At 37.0% G+C, this 21,168-nt stretch overlaps 1 protein-coding gene across 1 annotated transcript in view; it reads left to right on the top strand.

The window, feature by feature from the left end:
• The window catches only part of LOC103041953 (histamine H3 receptor), a 44,731-nt gene that overhangs the window by 17,447 nt on the left and 6,116 nt on the right, over positions 1 to 21,168 (top strand). The window lies entirely within an intron of this gene.

Raw genomic sequence — 21,168 nt, 5'->3', positions numbered from 1 at the left:
GACTGGGTAAAACAGGGCATAATTTGCCCCGAGAAATCTTTTTTTCCACCATTCTCCAGCACAAAGTAGCTCCACACCTCCTAGCCAGAATCCGGAGAGCCCTGCTTTTTAAAATGAGGCATTAGTAACTTAAAAAGCCCACAAGAAGCTTATTAAACACCACTGTTTACGCTGTAACTGTAACGCTAGCTTCAGCTCCGAGCGCCGCCATTACCGAACTAAAAACAACATAGTCTATGTATATATATGTTATCTATGTTATTTTCAGTTCAGTAATGGCGGTGCTCAGAGCTGAAGCTAGTGTTATAGGATGTAAACAGTAGGTTTTTAATAAGTTATTAATGCCTCGTTTTAAATGTCAGGGCTCTCCGCATTCTAGCAAGGAGGTGTGGTGTTACTTTGAGCTGGATGATGGTGGAAAAAGCGATTTATCGGGGCAAATTATGCCCCGTGTCACCCAGTCTGAAGGGTGTTTGGACAAACTGTTACAATTTCGGTATCTCAAAAGTATTAAAAGTAAGAACTTTTTATCATGTTTTACTACACTAAATGTCCATTTTACACCGGAATTCTCCTTTAATCTCCACAATTATCAACCTAACCCACACACTCATCAACTCAAATCATTGTGAGAGTATTAAATTGGGATACTTAGAACAAATACAACTGTTCTATTTTTTTAAACTCTTTTCTCTGGTAAAAAAGAAAAGTTTCTCTTTTCTCAGTCTCTTCTCTCAGTCATAAAACACTTCACTCTCCACAAAAAAGCGCATGCCGTATTTATCCTATTACTGTCTGAGACAGCCACTGTGTTTTCCCCAGTCCCATAAATTTGTCATTTATTTCCTGATGTGTGATCTACAGACAGAATAAATATAAAATATTGTACGGGTTCTGGCAGTGTAATCGCTCTGTAGATGACTCAACCTGAAAGGCCAACCCAATCAAAACTACACAAACAAAACAGGACTAGTTTCAGCTCAGCGTAAACAACAAGATGCACAAAGTGTGCTTGTTGGGTATTCCACTGCAGCTCCGCTATATATTCTGTTTTCAGCCACTGCAGAATTATAGCAGAAATGGATCATCGTCATTATATCTGAGTGCTTGTTTGATTGATGCTGGTCTGGCTGAATAAAATGAGTAAATGCAGCTTGTCTAGAAATATAAATAGCCTGTCAGGCAGTTAAGAGACACAGGGCATCACTGTAACAAGCCTGTCCCCTGTCACTGACCTTTATATCCGCCTCGTGTTTGTTGTTGGAGTGTGGCCTCTGATGCGAACCACAAGGCTAACAGTCAGGGCTAAAAGAGGAACACTGAAGCCAAACGATGCACCAAGACACCAGAGAGACATGCTTTCACCAGAATTCAGTTTCTCTGAAATCTCTTTTGTAACAACACTTCAACATCACTAAAAATACGCAGATCAAACAATGTGGGAGTAACATCATACAGTGAGGAGGAAGCATTCGGAAAGGAATAACACTGAAAAATCCAGCTCAAGAGCTGCTTTTGCTGGTAGCAGGTTTTAGATGGTCAAAGCTGGTCTTTGATGATTGAGCTCCACAGCACAGTGCTGAGGGACTGTATACCCCTGTAGCCCATACCTGGCACATGTTTGTATGCTCCAGACAGTCTATTGGCAGTATTTCTCTACGAGAACAAGGCAGGTTGTGTTTATATTGGAGGTAATTCTTAAGGTGCATTAAATGGATGTAATTTCTGCTTGTCTGCTTGTCTATTCAAATGGACAGACAAGTCAGACACGGCCGGTCAGAATCATTAACACCCACTTGTTCTGTCCACTATGGGTGGCAACAGTGCACTCTATGACCTGGTATGTTCGTAACACTGTGCACTGTAAGCCTGGATTAGTCAAATTTTCTAACAATTTGAGGTCATTTGTACGTTATTTTTTTTTATTTGAAAATGTTTACACTTAAAACTTTTAGTCATTATACTTAACGTTATAGAAAATGCTTTGCACAATAATTCTACTTTGTTCTTTATTGTCAGGTAATAAAATAGATTTGTACTTAGTCTTCTTTTTATTAAATTTCAATAAAATACAGATTTGAAATACTCAAAGAAAACGAAATAGAGTGAACAGTACAACAAACAAACAACACAGTTAATTAGAAGTTCAAAAAATTATGCTTGTTCTTACAGCCTACAACATCAAGGCCAGGCAGTTAATCATAGTATGCGATCTACAATTTAACCTTAATGTAGCTGGGGGGTGATCAGTACACACTAATGGTGGGCGTCAGAAACTGGGGATCACACCCAGTGTGTAAATAGATTGTGCCAAAAGCCAATAGTCTTAGACTTGTCTTCGACCCCAAAATACGGCCTTGTCTACAACCCTTCTGATCTCTAAGGCTGCAACTAATGATTATTTTGATAGTCGACTAATCTGATGATTATTTTTTCGATTAGTTGAACATCAGTCAACAGCTGAACATGAGATTTGAAAAGGCATTTAAATGTCTAGATGTTGTTTAAACATGGAAAGTACTGATTTTAGTGAGTAAATACTGAATCTGTTGTGTTTGGGCACTTTTGGAGACACAGACTAAGTTGGGTGTAACCTGTGTGAGTGAGCCATTTACCCATCTCCCATTGCACTTCTGTCCCCAGAACTTTGTGTACTGATATAAATTAACAATTAATCGACAATAAAATTTGTAGTTGGCAAATTTAAATAATTGACAACGATCGTCGATTTTATAAACTAATCATTTGCAGCCCTACTGATCTCACAGCAGTGGGCCTTAATGAAGAAGATACTCTATCTTCTATGTATGTAAAAAGATTGTGTTAAAAATCTATAGGAAATGAACTGAGAATGGAAATGAGTTAAAAGTTGATTCAACTTTTAGTTTGAATGATATGTGCCCACAAATATTCACCTAACTCAAAATACTTCAGCAATGTTTAAAAATAACCAATTTTATGTGAATCAGACTAATTTATTTTAATTTAGACTATTTGTGTGTTTGTGGATTGAGGAAAGTTAAATACCTACACAGTTTTGGAAATCTGGAACCCGCCATCACCAAACAGCCTTTCTGTTTGTAATGCAAAAAATAGCGACAAAAAAAAATGATGATACAAGTTTCAAATGACTTTGCACTGGTAATTTTGGTTGGCACATGAAGGTTCACTGGAAAATGAAGAGACCCCTCTCCGCAAAATGAATAATTTAATAAGGCCACGGTCCTGCTTCATCTCAGAGACACGCTCTGTGGTCTTTGATTTATGAAGATGAGCAAGAGTGCACAAATTCTGCGTGAATAATAATCCGGGTGATAAACGTACTGACACGGAAGCTCACATCTGAAATGAAAAGAGCTCATAGGTATGGGCCTCGGTGTTCAGTGCCCATATTTATGAAGAATTTTAAAGAGAGTAACTCCTCTAGGTTAGTCTCTTCTTCCCCCACCATGTCATTATATTCGTTACGTGCACACGAGATAAAATAATAATCCTACAGCTGCTCTGTCAGAACTTTAATGAGAGTGGGACCAGGCCTCATAAGTAATGTACTACTCAGGATTTAATCTCAAGGGATCACAGGAGATAGAGTATCTTCTTTATCAGGCCGACTGCTGTGAAATCAGTAGGACTGTAGAGAAGGTCTTATTTTCTGGGTTAAAGATAAGTCTGGGGCACTATAGTCCACCCTGTGCAATGCACATTGCGATGCTTATTCCTATCTTACACCCCATCAACAGTTTCACGCCTTGCGCCCACACCGCTGATGGGCCTGGTGGTCTGGAAGTGAGGTGTGTTCTGGTACATTTCTGACAGCGGAAAACACAGGCGCTTCACTGACTGAAATGAACCTAGACAACAGTCAGTCCATTTCTAGAGGTGCGCCTAGTGCACGTACACCCCCGCAGCTGAGCACAAACCTGACTTCTAACTCGACAATCAAGGGAATAAAGAATAAAATAACATTGCTGTTCCCGTAAATGAGCTGCTAGCGTATCTTCACAGCGAGAACACGCAGGTCAGTATCGTCTACTGAGATGCACAAAGTGCCACACTGTTAAGATACGAACGTGCCAAAGTCAGAGCACACCTGGCTCTTAAAGTAAAACACACTAATGATTAATTAAGAGAATTAGTATATGCCTATTGAACATTTCGAGACGCCCTAGGTGTAAAATACCTTGCGACGAGACCATGCGAGATTCGCAACTGACTGGTGCACTATAGCCTCCCAGTAGTAGTTCAGACTACCAGCCAAAATCAGATTTTTGGCATATCTAGATTGTATCCAGATTGATTTTTGATAGTGTGCACAGCCAGAAACCACTTAAAATATGGTTTGTGTTATTTTGAGGTTTGAAAGTAGAATAAAATCGGATTAGTGCAGTCTGGACACTCAAATCGGATTTGAAAGTGATTTTTTCCCCACTCACAACACAACAAATAGGGACCTCATCAAATCTAGATTGACAGGAGTGTGAGGATTCAGAAATGATTAGTTACTGACTTCAATAACACAGCAATCCATGCAGAAATGCTTAATTTGATCACTTTCAAATAACAGTGCAGACAGTCATCTCAACCTCAGACCTGATTTGAGAATCATATCCAAATAAAAGCAAGGCTGAGTAAAATCAGATTGAGTCTTATATTGAGATTCATTGATATCAGATTGAGATTTATATTGAAAAATCCTAAGGGTCTAAATTGGTCATACTAGTCAACAAGTGTTGTTTTTTTTAGTCATGCATGTTGACCTGCTTGGTCTTGTTGATCATGCTGATCAAGCAGAATCATCATAATTGTCATCATCATAGTTGATAACCGAGTAATTCATACTAGCAAATGAATAATGGATAAAGGTTTAAGTGTTTAAGACCAAGCCTTAAATCATCGTAACTGCATTCAGACAAAATTACCATATTTTTTTTGTTGCTTTGGCAATATAGCAGGCACATCCTGTGAACGAGATTAATGTGTGCTTGGCAAGTGGCTCCCTAGTGCACAAACCAGCTGGTTGTAAAACAACATCTGGTAGATCACGCCCTGGTAGGCTTCACACTGCTCCTGAACTGATCTGAATGAACTGCTTTCCATTCATTCTTCTTGGTGTCCACACACCTCCTGTAGTGGTTGGATTTTGTTTCCTCCACATGTTTCCCAACACAGTCCCTTAAGGTCTCAATGGGCTTTAAATGTTCTGACTGTGTTGCCATGACATCACCTGAACCCCCTCCACCGCACCACTCCATCAGTTTGTAAGCTGTGTGGTCTTTTGCATTACTCAGGTCCAGAGGTGGAAAAAGTACAGAAAAATTGTAATTGAGTAAAAGTACCTTTACTTTGTTAAAAATCTACTCAAGTAAAAGTAAAAGTACCCATCTAAAAATCTACTCGAGTAAAAAAGTACTCAATTTAAAATGTACTTTGAGTAAAAGTTACATAGTTACTTTTAATTATTTGATGTAAAGGGTTAGTACAACAAATCGTAAAAAATTTAATTGTTTTTAATGAACTATTATTTCACATAATAATTTGGAACTTTCAGGCAGTATTTGTTCAGACCACCCCATAAAACATTTTCAAGAACAAGTGGTATAGGTTTCTATGATCCATTTTTTTTCTTTACTGCTAAAAAGCTATGGTCATATAGGTGACTATAAACTGTAATTTTACAGGTTATTGTTATATTTTAACTTGCAATTGCTTTGCTTTAACTGCTATTTAAATGTTTTTTTTTTTTACAATAAAGCAGATTGTTTAATGATAAAAATATTTACGATCACATGCTGTTACAGGTTTGATGTGGAAGTTTTGAAAGTTGACAGCTCTGTCCGGTGGGGCACATTTTGTATTGCATGAGGACGTTATTGCCTCGTTATTCCACGCGCGAGTATCCGTGCGCCGACGCATCCGTGACAATTTTTTTATTTTGTAATCAGACACTTGTTTTTTTTTCCCAGCATTTTATTTTTTTTTACTCAGTAATGGGGAGTTTTCCAATGTAGCAAGTGTCAATTACCTATTTTAAAAACTACTCTTACAATTACAAATTACTCATAAAATCTACTCAATTACAGTAACTTGAGTAAATGTAATTCATTACTTTCCACCTCTGCTCAGGTCTCAATCTAGATGGTTTGCAAAAGTTAAACGCATCTATAATCTATGAAACTAAAATGTTTCTATTAACTACACGTATGCAAAGAAAATATAAATAATGTAAGCTTTGTGATTAGGAGCAGCACTGAAACAAGCAGAATAGAGAGATTCAACTTACAGACATTTACAGACATTATTGTTAGTTTCAACAGAGAACATTATTGTTAGTTTCAATGGAGAACCAGCACAGCAGGACAGGTGCTAACTCTCTTTGCCACTCTGAAATTGTCCTCCACAAATCTGAGAGCACAAACACACCAGACAGTTCTGCAAGAGCAGTACAGAGCTATTATTCACACCATTATTTCAGAATATCTATAGCAACCATTTAAAAAAACAAGTCACACTCTACCTATGTTAAATAACAAGAAATATCATTGCTTTATACAAGCTGGACACTAGTGTGAAAGTATAGAATAGTGTAATTAAGCAGTATTAAGTAGTATAAGAAGGTATTTATATCACTTTTTCTTTTCCTAGTGTAAAAAAATGCAATATTTATGTATGTTTTCAATTTTGTATCTTTTTCCATTATTTTTTTTACTTGGTGTTGGAACATCTAGATTTTTTTTGTGGTTCTCCACCAAATAATATAAGATACAGATCTAAACCGGTTGCAATATGTGCATCTGAGCTATTCATTTTGCCTACCAGAGTTCCATTAAATTGTGACCCCTGAAGTGAGCCTTTCTGCTGGCAGAGCAGAGATAGAAGCCAGCACAACACATCAAACACCAGTGTACTGTATTCAGTTCCGGAATAAAATTGAAGCGGACGTCTATTATCTATACAATTCACGCATGAATAAAATGGATGTTATATAAAGCTCTTCCGAGGCATGGGGAACTCTCCATAGTTATGGAACATCTTCATGGAAGACTCCAACTCAACTCCATCAATACAGTGTGCATCACATAAATATGCATATGAGTTATGCAAATCCACGTCTTCAAACCGTGGCTAGTAATATGACTGTCATACTGTGCAAATACGACTCGCTGAAGAAAGTTTTGTTTAAAAAGCAAGCAAGCCAAAAAGTCAACCTGGAAGCGCCGAACAGTACATCTCGAGCTGGATGAATAGAACTCAGGAGCTTCTTTTATTTACCGAACTCTGTAAAAAGCCAACTGCAGTGCTGCGTTCTGAATGTCTCCAATACAGTGGCGTGCGAGCCGCCTGCAGCAACGTTCAGAGGCATGGAATGCATAGCTCATAATTTCCTGTCGGTCTGAAACCCTATCTTGCTGTAGAGGAAGAGAACTCCAGCTGTGAGCCATTTTCACATTTGACTCGTCTGAGTAAAGCGAGGTGAAGAAGGAATCTGTTAAACAAACATTCAGATGTGAAGGGCCTGAATGGTTTCTTACCACCAGAGTGGCTCGACTTAATTCAGCCAATGTGCAGAAGGATCTCTGAAGATTGAAAATGAGCATGTAAATTAATTTTTAAAAATCACAGTCTATAAACAGATGTTGCAAGCTGCAGATTTGATTTCATTTTGTATGGTTTTGTTTTGCACACTGAGATGAATTACATGCACTCAGTGACTTCCACTGAAATAGAGTCATGGCTTCTTCACTGCTAGATCAGTATCTTCAGCTAATTTCATCTCCCTGAGTTGATCTGACAGACCTTATGTTTTAATTACTTGCAGCTTAACTCAGTGTATTTTCATTTGCAGTGTCCTTAAGCTAGATAAGTAATTAACCAGCACTGTGAGCTTCTTTAACTGTGCAAAACTCAACAAACTGTACATTTTATTGTAATTTAAGTACTCAGACATACATTGAAGGTTGGTGACAAAGCACCCACCACATCTCTCCACAGGGTTATCAGGTAGGCACCTCCCCTCATCAGTGTTTTGCCAAGCCCACAACACTTCCGGATAACTCAACAGTGAATTTTGGCACTTGTGCACACTGATAAGCCTGGATACGTTAAATTTACTTTCAAAATATGAGCAAACAGGTTGCCTTAAAAATGTTAGGTAAGGGTAATAAAAAACTTAAGTTAGCATAACTTAAAACATCAAGTTATTACAACTAAAAGGGAAGTTGATTTTACTTTTGTATTTTTTAGTTTTACCAATTCATTTGCCCAAAAAGTCTCCATAGTGTCTTGGGCTCCAAATAAATAAATATGTATTTTACTTAAATATTTATTGGATAAATATTTACACTGTAAGCTTAAAAAAGGTAAATTTAGAGGCCAGACAGTTAATCTTAATATATGATCTACAAGTTTACCAAAGGTAGCCCCAAGGGGAATGACTACACACTGATGGTGAATGTCAGAAACAGGAGGACACACCCAAAATCAACTCAACTCAAAGGTCTCTGTTTGAATGTATACACAGCCACAAATGTTCACCCAATTTGTAATAGTTGAGTAACGTTTAGAAATATCCAATTTGACATAAAACAGACTTCATTTGTTTAAGTGCAAACTAATTGTTGTTTTTACAGTGTGGCAGATTTTGCTACAAAACCCCTAGCACCTACCTCTTTCGGTCTAATATATACCTCTTATCTCAGCCACCAAGTCAGCATACTTCAGCCTTTTACTTTAATACGCTCCATCTACTTCATCTTCAAACAGATCAGTTAGCTCTATGAAATACACTATCTGTTTGTTTTTCATTGTACAACACTACATCCAGCCTCAAGGTTGTGACTGCAAAGCACTGCAATGGGAGCTGTAGTTTACTTCCTACATGTATTAACAACTTCCAAACTTATGCAGCAGCCTATTTACAGGCACTTGTCGAACACTGTGCTGGCTCTCCAGTATGCTGCCCCTCACACACAAACCTTATTACCCTGTTGAAACTAACAATAAGCATGTCATTAACTTCTAACCGCATCTTATCAAGCGCACCTGCAAGAGATGTAAGTACCTGATTATGTCTCCATGTGTGACACACCTGAGAGAAACCCACCTTACATGCAGACAAAATGTGCTTCCTACACATAGCTTACAACTTGGATCCTCACTCACTTAGACGCACTGTCTAAGGTTTTGTGGTGTTGGAAGAACCATCATACGTAAGCATCAGCTCCCAATAGAAAATGTAAATGACTTGCATCCAATGCCCATAACTCTCGTCAATTTAGATTCTCTATTATTACTAACAACACTACTGTTACTACTAATACTGTTACTACTACTACTACTACTACTAACTACTACAGCTGCCACTGCTACTACTACTGCAACTGCTACAACCATTAGTACTTGTACAAATACTATACCTCTACTGTCACTATTACTTTTAATACTGTTGGAACTACTACAAGTGCAACTACTTATACTGCCATTCTACTACTACTACCATCACTATTACTACTAATAGTACTATACTACTACTATTGCTTCTACTACTTTTACAATACTAATTCCTCTACCAGTATTACTACTACTGCCAGAACTATTAGGATTGTTTCTACTATCATATCTACACTACTATACTACTACTACTACTGCTACTATCATCACTATTAATACTACTGCTAACACTTCTACTACTTTTGCTTCCACCATATTACTTCCACTTCCACTGTTACTACTATTACCACCACCATTGTTACTACTACTATTACTAATATAACTGTTACGTCTACTACTATTACCATTATTACTCATACAGCTGCTGCTGCTGCAACTACTACTGTAACTACTATGTATACTACTATTTTACAATAGTATAATACTATATTAAAACTGGTACTGCTGCAACTACTACTTACTGCCCTTACTTATTATTACTTCTACCCAGAGACTGTGAAAAAGATGGACGCCGTGTCGCCATTTCCATTTATTCAATGAAAATGAAGCCAAAATCTTCCGCCATGTTGGCGATCCTGATACCCGAGTCTGCCCAGTAGAGAGCAGAGGAGGGAGAAAGACGGTGGAGAGACAGTCTACTCATTTAAATAAACCCGCCCCTCCACAGAGCTCACACAGTCTATGGTCCCACCCATACAGTCATTGGTCCCACCCCGGCTAGGTGTAACCCAGCCCTTTTACAATAACCACATCTTTTTGAATAGAGCTGAATAACGATTTCTGTGAGGATATAAAAATTTGACAATATAAGCAGAGGTTACACTAGCTGTTACATTTAAATAATGGAGGTGGAATCACAGTATATTGGAAAAAAACGTGATTAAAAGTTGTCTGTTTTGCCATTGAAACCTATGGGGATGGGTGGGGTTACACAGCTTTCTGCAACCGAACAGCAGGGGGCGCTCGACCTGTAGTGGCTTCACTTTGAGAGACGATGCTCTGTCCAGCTATACACAGTCTATGCTTCTACCAATATAACAACTGCATAATGACCATTTAAAACACATAAAGTAGTAAATATAAGCTTAAATACTTAACAGTGGGCACACACATCTAAAGCCATTTGGAGGTTATGTGGCTTTCTTCAAAGCTGCGTAAGCTTTTGAATATTGATGGAAGGGAAAACATTTTCCTTCACTCCCCCCATCCATGATTTCTGCCAGTCCGAAGAGAACTGAACCAATGATCTTCCAGTCCTAAACCTGCCCTTATATAACTATAGCAGAACCCTTGTTGGTCACAAAAAGTGTTTCTAAACTTAAAACCCTCTCTTTTATAGTATTCCACTCAAACAACAGTTGCTATGAAAGCTCTCTGTTGTAGGCAGAGCATTGATAAGTCTGGAGCATTGCTGAGTGTAGGGCACTACTATTACACTATTCCAAGATTTGGCTTGATCCACATGCCACATGTTTAGCTGCAAGCCAATGGAGCCCATAGTGCAGTAAGTGGAACATATTGCACATGCTGCTTTGACTGTAATACTATTAGGATAAAGGGCTGATATGTCCCATCTGGATGCAAACAGTCCTGGCAGCTCGCCCAGTGCAGCCCTGCATTCATAAATTGGAAAGCAAAAAGAAGCACAGAAATATCCAAAAGCAAGTGCTAATCATATTGTGAGCAGTCGTGAGTACTTACAGTATTTTGCGCTCGCCCAGAGCTCAGAGAACTGAATGAAAGAAGCCTTTCTGTTATCATAAAACTGTAAACACAACAAATGAAGGCTATAGATGGGGTCAGAAGTTGACAGACACTCATCATAGGCATAAATGTTATGCCATTATTGCGCTTTCAGTAATTGTTTTTCAAACTGTTCTGTCTGGGGCAGAATGGGATCTACAGCTCTGGAAAAAAGTAAGAGATCACTTAATGATGATGTTTTTCTTTGATTTTACCAAATTGAAAACCTCTGGAATATAATCAAGAGGAAGATGGATGATCACAAGCCATCAAATTAAGATGAACTGCTTGAATTTTTACACCAGGAGTGGCATAAAGTTATCCAAAAGCAGTGTGTAAGACTGGTGGAGGAGAATATGCCAAGATGCATGATGAACACTGTGAATAAAAAACAGGATTATTCCACCAAATATTAATTTCTAAACTCTTTAAGCTTTATCAATATGAACTCGTTTTTGCATTATTTGAGGTCATCGTCTTTTTTGTTATTTAAGCAAATAAATGCTCAATATTTGAATTTGGGAGAAATGTTGTTCGTAGTTTACAAAATAAAACAACAATATTAATTTTACTCAAACATAAACCTATAAATTGCAAAATTAGGGGAACTGATTTAAAAACTGAAGTGGTCTCTTAATTTCAGAGTTGTACATTACTATTAGATATTGCATTTCCATTTGTTTTGGATCGTTCTAAAGTACATGCAGTTGCTAGGATGCTAAATTATTAATGTAATTAATCTGTTCATTTTTTATTACAGTAAGTAAGTAGGAACTCAATCCATTCAGCTTCTCCTCTAAAGGAACTCGAAACAAGAGCAGAGTAATGTCTCATTTTTCACAGAGCCGTTAAACGCTCGCACCATCTGAAGCATCTGACGAGTGTGTTCTGTTGTTCCATGAATAATACATGAGATTTTGGTGTGAACTGTGAATAAGGACTGTATGTGGTGTAGTTTTTCTTAAGGAGCTGATTGTTTTAAACACAGCGCTGTATCCTGTTGATGACGGCTCTAGTTTGTTTCCTCTCTCTGATTGCTTTTAAAAGAGCAAATCTGTTACATGAGTCACTAATGACCAGTTACCCGTTAAACATTTAATGGCATTTGGAGAAGGTTTGAGCCACATCTCAAGTAATAGAACACGGCTCCTTATTTACTGAGAGCATCTCAGTGGCATTTTGGAGGAACATGCTGCAAATATTGAGCTTTGAACCCAGTGGAGTCTCAGGTGTCGAGTGAAATAGCGGTGGGCTAACGATGCTTTTCACAAATTGGATCTCATCAAAAACTGGAGCACGCAATTCCTTCGTGTGAATAGTTCTTATTTGCAGCCTCAAATACTTTGAGGTTTATGTAATCTCCAAACTTGGAGCTGCGAGTGTCGCGAGGCGTGAAATGCTGTAATAAAAGTCTGGAGTCGCTGTGGCCCCAAAGCTTTCTGTCTCCTCTCTCCCCAAAGGAAACTCTTATTTCCAGTTGCGTAGTGAAAGCGTGGAGGTATATCGCAACAACACACCTCAAGGACTGGCGCTTTCCCAAAACTGGGCGGAAGCAGATGATTGCTTTTCTTGGTTGTCATCTCATTTGTCATTTTTTGAAATGGAAAAAGCCACTGAGCTTCTCCCTGGGCTGAACTCGGGGCATTACCTGCCGTGGCTCCAGCAGACGCTCTGAACAGCACCAGCGCAATCCATCAAACGACCGAGGCACCTTCACCACTCAGTGACTACAAAATCAGGAATTCTCCAGCAGAAGAACAGAGAAGCACAGAGAGGCCAGACTAAGTACAGAAGCCCTTTTCCTGAATAATCAATCAAGAATGCAATAATACATTTAGCTTCTTCTAATATTATAAGCTAAAACAAATAACCACTCTTTTCATTTGCTTGCTTTCATTTGTCATCTTTCATTTGTTTCATGAATTTGATTGTTTTAATACAGTCACAGGAGCCCGGCCATCATAACTCCAACACAACCCGATCACCCAAAGGAAATTTAATTCACTAAAAAGAATGATTCCAATCTCATGAGTTTGAGTAATAAAAGCATAATTCCTTGTAATGCCCAAACTGAACATGATTCCACCTCCAAAGAAATTGCCTTTCTGCTAAAGTTAGCAGCAGTAGATTAGATTAGCTTCAGCAGATAAAATAATATTTCTCCAACTCCCACAAAGAAAAACATACTAATAAAATAGAAAACCCAATATAATATTAAAATATCACAGTGTGAACACATCTAATTATAGAACTCATTAATACTGGCGCACAAAAAAACTTGGATCCTTGTCAAAGGGCAACTTTGTAAGCATATAAAAAGACCTTACCTTTGAATAAAAGTTTTTTTTTGTAGCAGTTTTGTAGCTGTTGGTCCATTTATTTACCATAATTGATCAACTAAATGTTTTTGACAAAACATGAAGAATTTACCTGATTATTATTATTTTTTTAAAATAGTATCAATTAAGGTACACGTTCAGGTGACTAACTACCGAATCACTGTTTTTTTTTTAAGCTCTAAAATGTAACCAGTGATAAATCTGAAGATATTACACTGCATATATTATCAAGCATGTGAGATGTTTTTTTAATTATTATTTAATTCATTTTATTTTGTGCCATTATAATTGTACAGTACAATTAAATTATTTTTCATGCATATCTCAGCTTGGAAGGCTGGGGTCAGAGCTTTCAGAGTGAAGGGTCAGCTTATGGAGTTAAGTGGCTTGCTCAAGGACCTAACAGTGGCAGCTTAATGGAAATGGGTATTGGACCCACAACCCTATCATCAATAACCCAGTGCTCCCACACTTTAGAATGTTACTGTGGTGTTTCTCTTGACTCTTATTAACACATTAGACTCAGTAAATTCTGCATGTAGCCTCACACTTCAATACTGTCATTGTGTAACGAAAGGGAGCAGACGGGAGGTGGATGTGAGAGCGGGTAAGACAAGATTTATTAAATAACAAACAAACAAACAAATAAGGAATAAACGAGAAAATATGATAACATAAACAAACAGGGAAACAAACTAAGAACTAAATATAGACAGATAATAACTAAACAGGGCTGGGGATATATATACAAGGAAAATAAACGTAAATATAAACAAGAAATAAACAAGGAAACAAACTAGAGAAATAAACAGAGAATAACTAATAAACAAAGAACTATGGGACATGGAGATAAACTACTAGAGATGTGGCAAGACAGAGGAAGGTGCAAAGACCGACAGCAAACATAGACTAACAGGTACTACTTATACTAACAAGAAACAATGAACACCTGGGGAAAGGGCAGAGCTACAAATTGCACACACGTGACGGAAAACTACTGGAGAAACACACTAGGAAACGGGGAAAACGCAGGGAAATATAGCGAGGACGTGACACATTGTCATATTTCGTAAATCGTAAAAAAAAGAAAATCTGGCAGCAGAGAAGCCGGTACTGTTAAACTCAAAAGCCCAAGTTTATTAAAATATCTGTCAGACATGTTTAAAGTAGATTAATTATGTATTGCTAATGCTAATGTTATGATTATCATTTTGTAAAATGCTTACTGCTATACTATTCACTCCATAGCTTTTTCTTTCTCTATTATTTTTAAATCTATAATTTTGTTAGACTAAATACAAATCGATTTTATTCTGCTGACCATAACATAACAAAGCAAGTGTAAATTTAAGCAAATATAAAATTAACTTACAATTTAGGCATAAAAATGGTAAAAGCCTTTATTAATACTGATATATAAATACATATAGGGACAATTTTGCTCTTTTCCTCAAATTATTTCTGACACAGAATTTTAAAAGATCATTGGATTGGCAATCTGGCAATCTGATTGGTGAGCCTGACTGCATTGTGCCAAGTGTAAAGTTTGGTGGGGGGGGGTTATGGTGGCGGGCTGATTTTCAGGAGTTGGGTTTGGCTGCTAAGTTCCAGTGGAAGGAACTCCAAAAACTCATAATCCTAGTATTATTACCTCTTTGCCACACTCCTTTAAATATCACCAGATAACTGTTATAAACTCAATAATTGAAAAGAAAGACTATGTAGCAATATAAATGTGAATAAAACAGATAGCAATAAATGTGTTTCAATAAAATTTGTTGGTAACGCTTTATAAAACAGCCCGAATTTTAGAGGGTAAGTATTGCGTACTTACAGAGTAAGAACGGTAAAACCCTTTACACTACATAATACAGCCTGCTCCCTATTGTTTCTGAGTACTTACTGAGTAAGTACTGTCTATTTATAGAGTAAGAACGGTAGAAATCAGGTGAGGTGTGGGTTTATTACCATTAATATAAAACCTTGTGTTTTTAGTGTATTAATGAATACATTTTCTTTAAAATCTCAGCATTCCTGATTGTGTCATTATAGATATATAAATATTATTGTATTTTAGTCTTGACATTACAAACTATATGTTTTATTACTACTCCACCCTGACTGTTTTTAGCTGTGCCGCCCTTGACAGTTTTAAAAGCATAAATCTAATTCTCATCTTTTTTTTCAAGCTCATAAAATGATTACAATAATAATAATTCCCTGCAATGTGTCTTGAATGAAGCCGTCATAACTGCCATGATCAAAGGGCAAAATTATTCTATATTATTTTATATGATAATTGCAAGTTAAGGGAAATTGCAGGTTTTTCTGTGCTCTATTTGTACATACATTTAAGTATGAGTAGGACCACATAAGTATTTTTTATTTACTGATTCATAGAAAGCAGTTACACCATGATTGTTGGGAAAGTACAACATATGTTTCTGAAAGTTGCCTAGTTGTTAAACTGTTGTTCCTGGTTGTACTTTATTTATATGTACATTTAAGTACCTGTAGGACCCGGTAAGTACTGAATGTACTGGTTCATCTAGAGAAGTTTCACCGTAAGTAAAGGGAAGTATTTTTAAGAGTTACCAAATTGCATGTGTGTCATTTACTTTATGGGATTGGGTGGGGTTAAAAGTTGCAATGCATTCACCACCTGAAATATATTGGCTTCACTTTTCATGGGTTTTGTCATTTAATCCATACTTATACAGTCTACTAGTGAAGTTGGTGTCAAAGAGCTACACAATACAAGGCAGGTGGTTTAATATTATAGCTGGTCAATACAGTTTTGAGCAATATTTCAGTAGGTTACATCATCACAGAAAATCACCAGAGAAAACTTTCTGAAGAGCTGATATGAATGACCCCAGAACCATTTACCCAAATTAAATTCATATTAAAACACTTTTAGTGAGAGAGGGAGTGTACAATCTGAATCTCGCTCAGTCTGTGTCACCGTGACATTTTAGGGAAGGTCACTCCTGTAGCTGTAGTTCACTCTCCCTCACTCTCTCTCTCTCTCTCTCTCTCTCTCTCTCTCTTCCTCTCTCTCGCTCTCTCTCTCTCTCTCTCTCTCTCTCTTCAGTCTGAGGTAAATTGGCCAGGCGTATATGTGAAGTAGACCCAGGGGTAGATTCATGCAGTCAGTCAGGGCTGTTTCAGATCTCCAAAACTCAAAAATTAAGATATTCAGTCAGACTCCTGCATTCAAAATTAGACTCCAGCATGAGCAATATTCCAGTATCCAGTTACATCAATGTAGTCTAATATGGGAAAACTACATGCACAATTGATTTTGAGGTTTGAAGTGTAAAACATGACCCCGGCATTCCTTTTTTAAAAACATTAAAGTAAAATATTAAAATATTTTAGAGAGAGAGTACAAACTGATGCTCACTTGATTTTAGATTCATTCAATATCTCAGAACTCTCATAGCTTGCAGTTATAGAACTTTTCTATTTTCTTGAAGCTTCTGTTTTCTGTTTCACGGGGATTGATTATGTTAAAGTTCAGAGATGGCTACAGATTGTTGTGAAAAGATATGAGTAGTCAAGAGTATTTATAAAGCATAGAAATTTGCATCATCTGGCTTTTCCATGTTCGCAATGACTGTGAACAAGCCATAGATTTAACAAGCTAATTAAGGACTCAGACCTTTGTAAAAGTCAAGAGTTCTCAAGAGTTCAAATCTCATGGATGCTTACACCTGGTGCATTGTTTTCCTTTCCATTTTTACTTTACAAAACTGTAGAAAAAATGCATTGAAAATGATGTTTCATCTTTAACTTTAAGCCTCTTTGAGATTCATTAATTTCTCTCACAATAAATAATGTTTGGACAAGAATATTTGATATATCGCTGCGGATTCTGCACCCATGGCTGCACCCAAAATTACACCACACTCATAATGAGACTCAAGTTACATCATTAAGAGCAAAATCATCATATCAAACACAATGATCTCCTCAACAAGTGTTCAATAGTGTCTCTTTTAGATAATAAATTCTATATTTTTAACGTCTCAAAAATTTTATTGCTTAAAATCTAACAAGCTCATGGGCAAAAAAATACACTTTACAGTATTACAGCATTTCTAAAAGTCTTCAAAGTTCAGTTGTTGATCAATTTAGAAAGTGTGTGTGTACTGGCCAAGTGCTGGCACACAATCAGTACAGTGGAAACAGTGCAGCTGAATATATCCAAATTAGTGTTCAACAAAGCAAGTGAAGGCTGCCACGGCCTATTTCTGGTAGCCCTATTTAAGATGACGTGGTCCCGACCCACCACCCCCTGCTTTAAAGAAATCACGGAGAGGAAAGTGTAATAGAGGCTTACGTGTGTCATTCACCAGCTGACCAATCGGGTAATCTATCCAGAAAGCTGAAAAAAAAAAAGCCTTGGAGAAAAAAACATGCCTAACTGTGAGAGCAGGCAGGTGGTCAGAAGCAGTAATACACTGCAACATTTTGTGTGTATATATATATTATGAAAATTTACTTAAAAAAAAAACTTAAAAACCTAAAAATGAGTGTCTCAGAAAATTAGAATATTATATAAGACCAATTAGTATGTTTGGCAGTGTGGGCAGTGTGCCAAGTCCTACTGAAAAATGAAATCTGCATCTCCTTAAAAGTTGTCAGCAAAAGGAAGTATGAAGTGCTGTAAGATTTTCCAGGAAAACACTGCACTGACAGCAGATGACAAGGTTCTCCACACCATCACTGATTGTGGAAACTTCACTCTAGACCTCAAGCAGCTTGAACTTTGTGTCTCTCCACTCTTCCTCCAGACTCTGCTCCCTTGATTTTTAAAATAAATGCTAAATTTACTGATGATCAGTGATGGTTTGGAGAGTCATGTCTGTCATCTGCTGGTGTTGGTCCACTGTGTTTTATCAAGTCTAAAGTCAGTGCAGTGTTTTCCCAGAAAATCTTACAACACTTCATGCTTCCCTCTGCTGACAACTATTATGGAGATGCAGATTTCATTTTCCAGCAGGACTTGGTCTTATTTAATATTCTAATTTTCTGAAACAGTGATGTTTGGGTTTTTATTGGCTGTAAGCCATAATCATCAACTATAAAATAAATAAACACTTCAAGGATTCAAGGAGATTTTATTGTCATTCGCATCACATGCGGTACATGGGGTGGAACGAAATTGTGATCTCACTATCCAGTTTACACCCAAGAGCTGTTATTAAAATAGATATATAGATAAAATAAAAGAATACAATAAAATAGAATGTACAAAATAGATAGATAAACACCATGAAAAAATAAATAAATAAATAGGGAGAGTAGACAGGTAGCAGCAAGATAAACTCCATAGTGCAAGTTTGCTATAGCAGCATGATATGGAATTAGAGCAGTAGAAGATAAAGTGTCTCAGTGCGGGTAAAGTGACAGTGTTTGTAAACAGTAATTTGTCCTTGTGTGTCAGTGCAGTGTGTTAGGTGGAGTTTAAGAGTCTTACAGCTTCCGGAATGAACCTGTTTCTCAGTCTGGTTGATCACTCTGTGTTTAATACATAAATATAATATATAATGGTTTATACAATAAGTTCCTGCCCATTTCTTGTGTAAATAAGAAATAAGACATTTCCCAAAGGTTTGTTTAATGTCCCAAACCCATGTGAAAACAAATGAATGTCTTAAGGACTGCTGCTTTAACCAAACCTTGTAACTGTACAATCGTTCTGCTCTCCCTGGTGGCTAAGGCTGCACCTAGCCCAGCCCCAGTGGCAGCGTTAATGCATGCTCGGTGCTACCAGTTCAGTGGACTAGGGCACTGCCTCAATGATCCGTGGATTGACGATTCGTCATGCTGTTTGCCATCAGCAGCCGGAGTCCGAGAGAGCACAGTTGGCCTTGCACTCTCTGGGTGGGTAGAATGGTGGTCTCTTCCTGCATCACTCCCAAGGTGATGTCGGTCAGCATTGACATGTTAGCTTAGGCATCGAAGCCTCTATACTACCGGTACACCCACACATTCAGTCAAACCACCTCCCCACCCAATCACTGACTAGCACAAGGCCTCTGAATCCAAACTCTACCAACCCCCTAACACCTTTCCTTCCTGCGGTAACATATGCTTGCCTCCCACACTCTCTCAGCTCAACCACCAGATCTGTATATCTGAACTTCTGACTTTCATAAACTTCATCAACTTATTTATGTATAGTATATATTATAATGGCTATAAATAATACTAGATTCTTAAAAGGAGAGCTTTGGGATGTTTTATTGAACAATGTGATGTAAAAACACTACTTTAAGTATTAATGTTATCTGTATTATTAAAAAAATGATTAAATAATAATTTTCTAATTTTTTTTCACTCTGCCCAACTGCCCATTGCATTTAGTAAATTTTTTCCACTTGTGTCTCATGTGTTCAGTTGTTATCTAGAACAGGACTAATAGACTAGACACATACACATCACAGCAGACCTTGTTAAATTTTCTTTTTTTTCACTGATTTAAAATGGATTTTAAATTGAACCAGTGTAATTACTAGTGTAGTTATTTCCTTTACACACGTTTTCTTCCCTCTTTTATTTAATGAGTTTAATGAAAATGTGCTCATTAATCATTGTACGCTTTGAAGTCATGTGCAAAATGGGTCTTCAGTGCATGGGAGGTAACTAATTCTTTTTGTTGCTCAAAGAAGCTTTTGATAAATTGGCCTTCAATTTCTTTCAAAGGCCCTTTTTTCTTCCTTGCCTTCAAAACTCAAGACTTCACAATGAATTTATAACAGCTGTATCAGAAGCAGTCCACCAATTCTCACACTTTTACCACCTAACACTACAGACCAGTGAGCTCGGTTACGCCTAGTCTTCACATGTAGGTCATGCCCAAATCATATCTGGTTCTCTGGTGTTCAGTGGTTGCCAATTATTTTCTTTCAGAACTTACTATTATCAGTTATCAATATCCATTACAAATGAACATTAAAACATTATTAACATTTTTGAATATCCACTATGGATCATTCAGTAATCAATATAAAATGAATAGTACTTTATGTTGTTTGAGAACAAGGAACTGAGGTATGAGTCCAAATACAGGTCAGTAGTGTTCAATGTGTTAAATGCGTCTTTATAGGAAAACAATTTTTTTGGGGACAAAAATTTATTTATATACAGCTCTGGAAAAAATTAAGAGACCACTTAAGTTTCTGAATCAGTTTCTCTGATTTTGCTGTTTATAGGTATATGTTTGAGTAAAATTAACATTGTTGTTTTAATCTATAAACTACAGACAACATTTCTCCCAAATTCTAAATACAAATATTGCTATTTAGAGCATTTATTTGCAGAAAATGAGAAATGGCTAAAATAACAAAAAAGATGCAGATCTTTTAGACCTCAAGAAAATGCAAAGAAAACCAGTCTTACACACTGCTTTTGGATAACTTTATGACACTCCTGGTGCAAAAATTCAAGGAGGTTTTCAATTTGGTAAAATCAATGAAAAACATCATCATTAAGTGGTCTATTATTTTTTTCCAGAGCTGTAGACATCCACAGATATAATTTGCTTAGAATGTACTATAAATGTAATTACAAAGATAATTTAATTGTTTTAAAGGCAAAAAAAATCTCTGCTGAACACCAGTTTTCAATG

This window comes from Astyanax mexicanus, chromosome 16 (assembly GCF_023375975.1).
Source record: "Astyanax mexicanus isolate ESR-SI-001 chromosome 16, AstMex3_surface, whole genome shotgun sequence".
Lineage (NCBI taxonomy): Eukaryota > Metazoa > Chordata > Actinopteri > Characiformes > Acestrorhamphidae > Astyanax > Astyanax mexicanus.
This window is presented reverse-complemented; position numbering and strand designations above follow the sequence as displayed.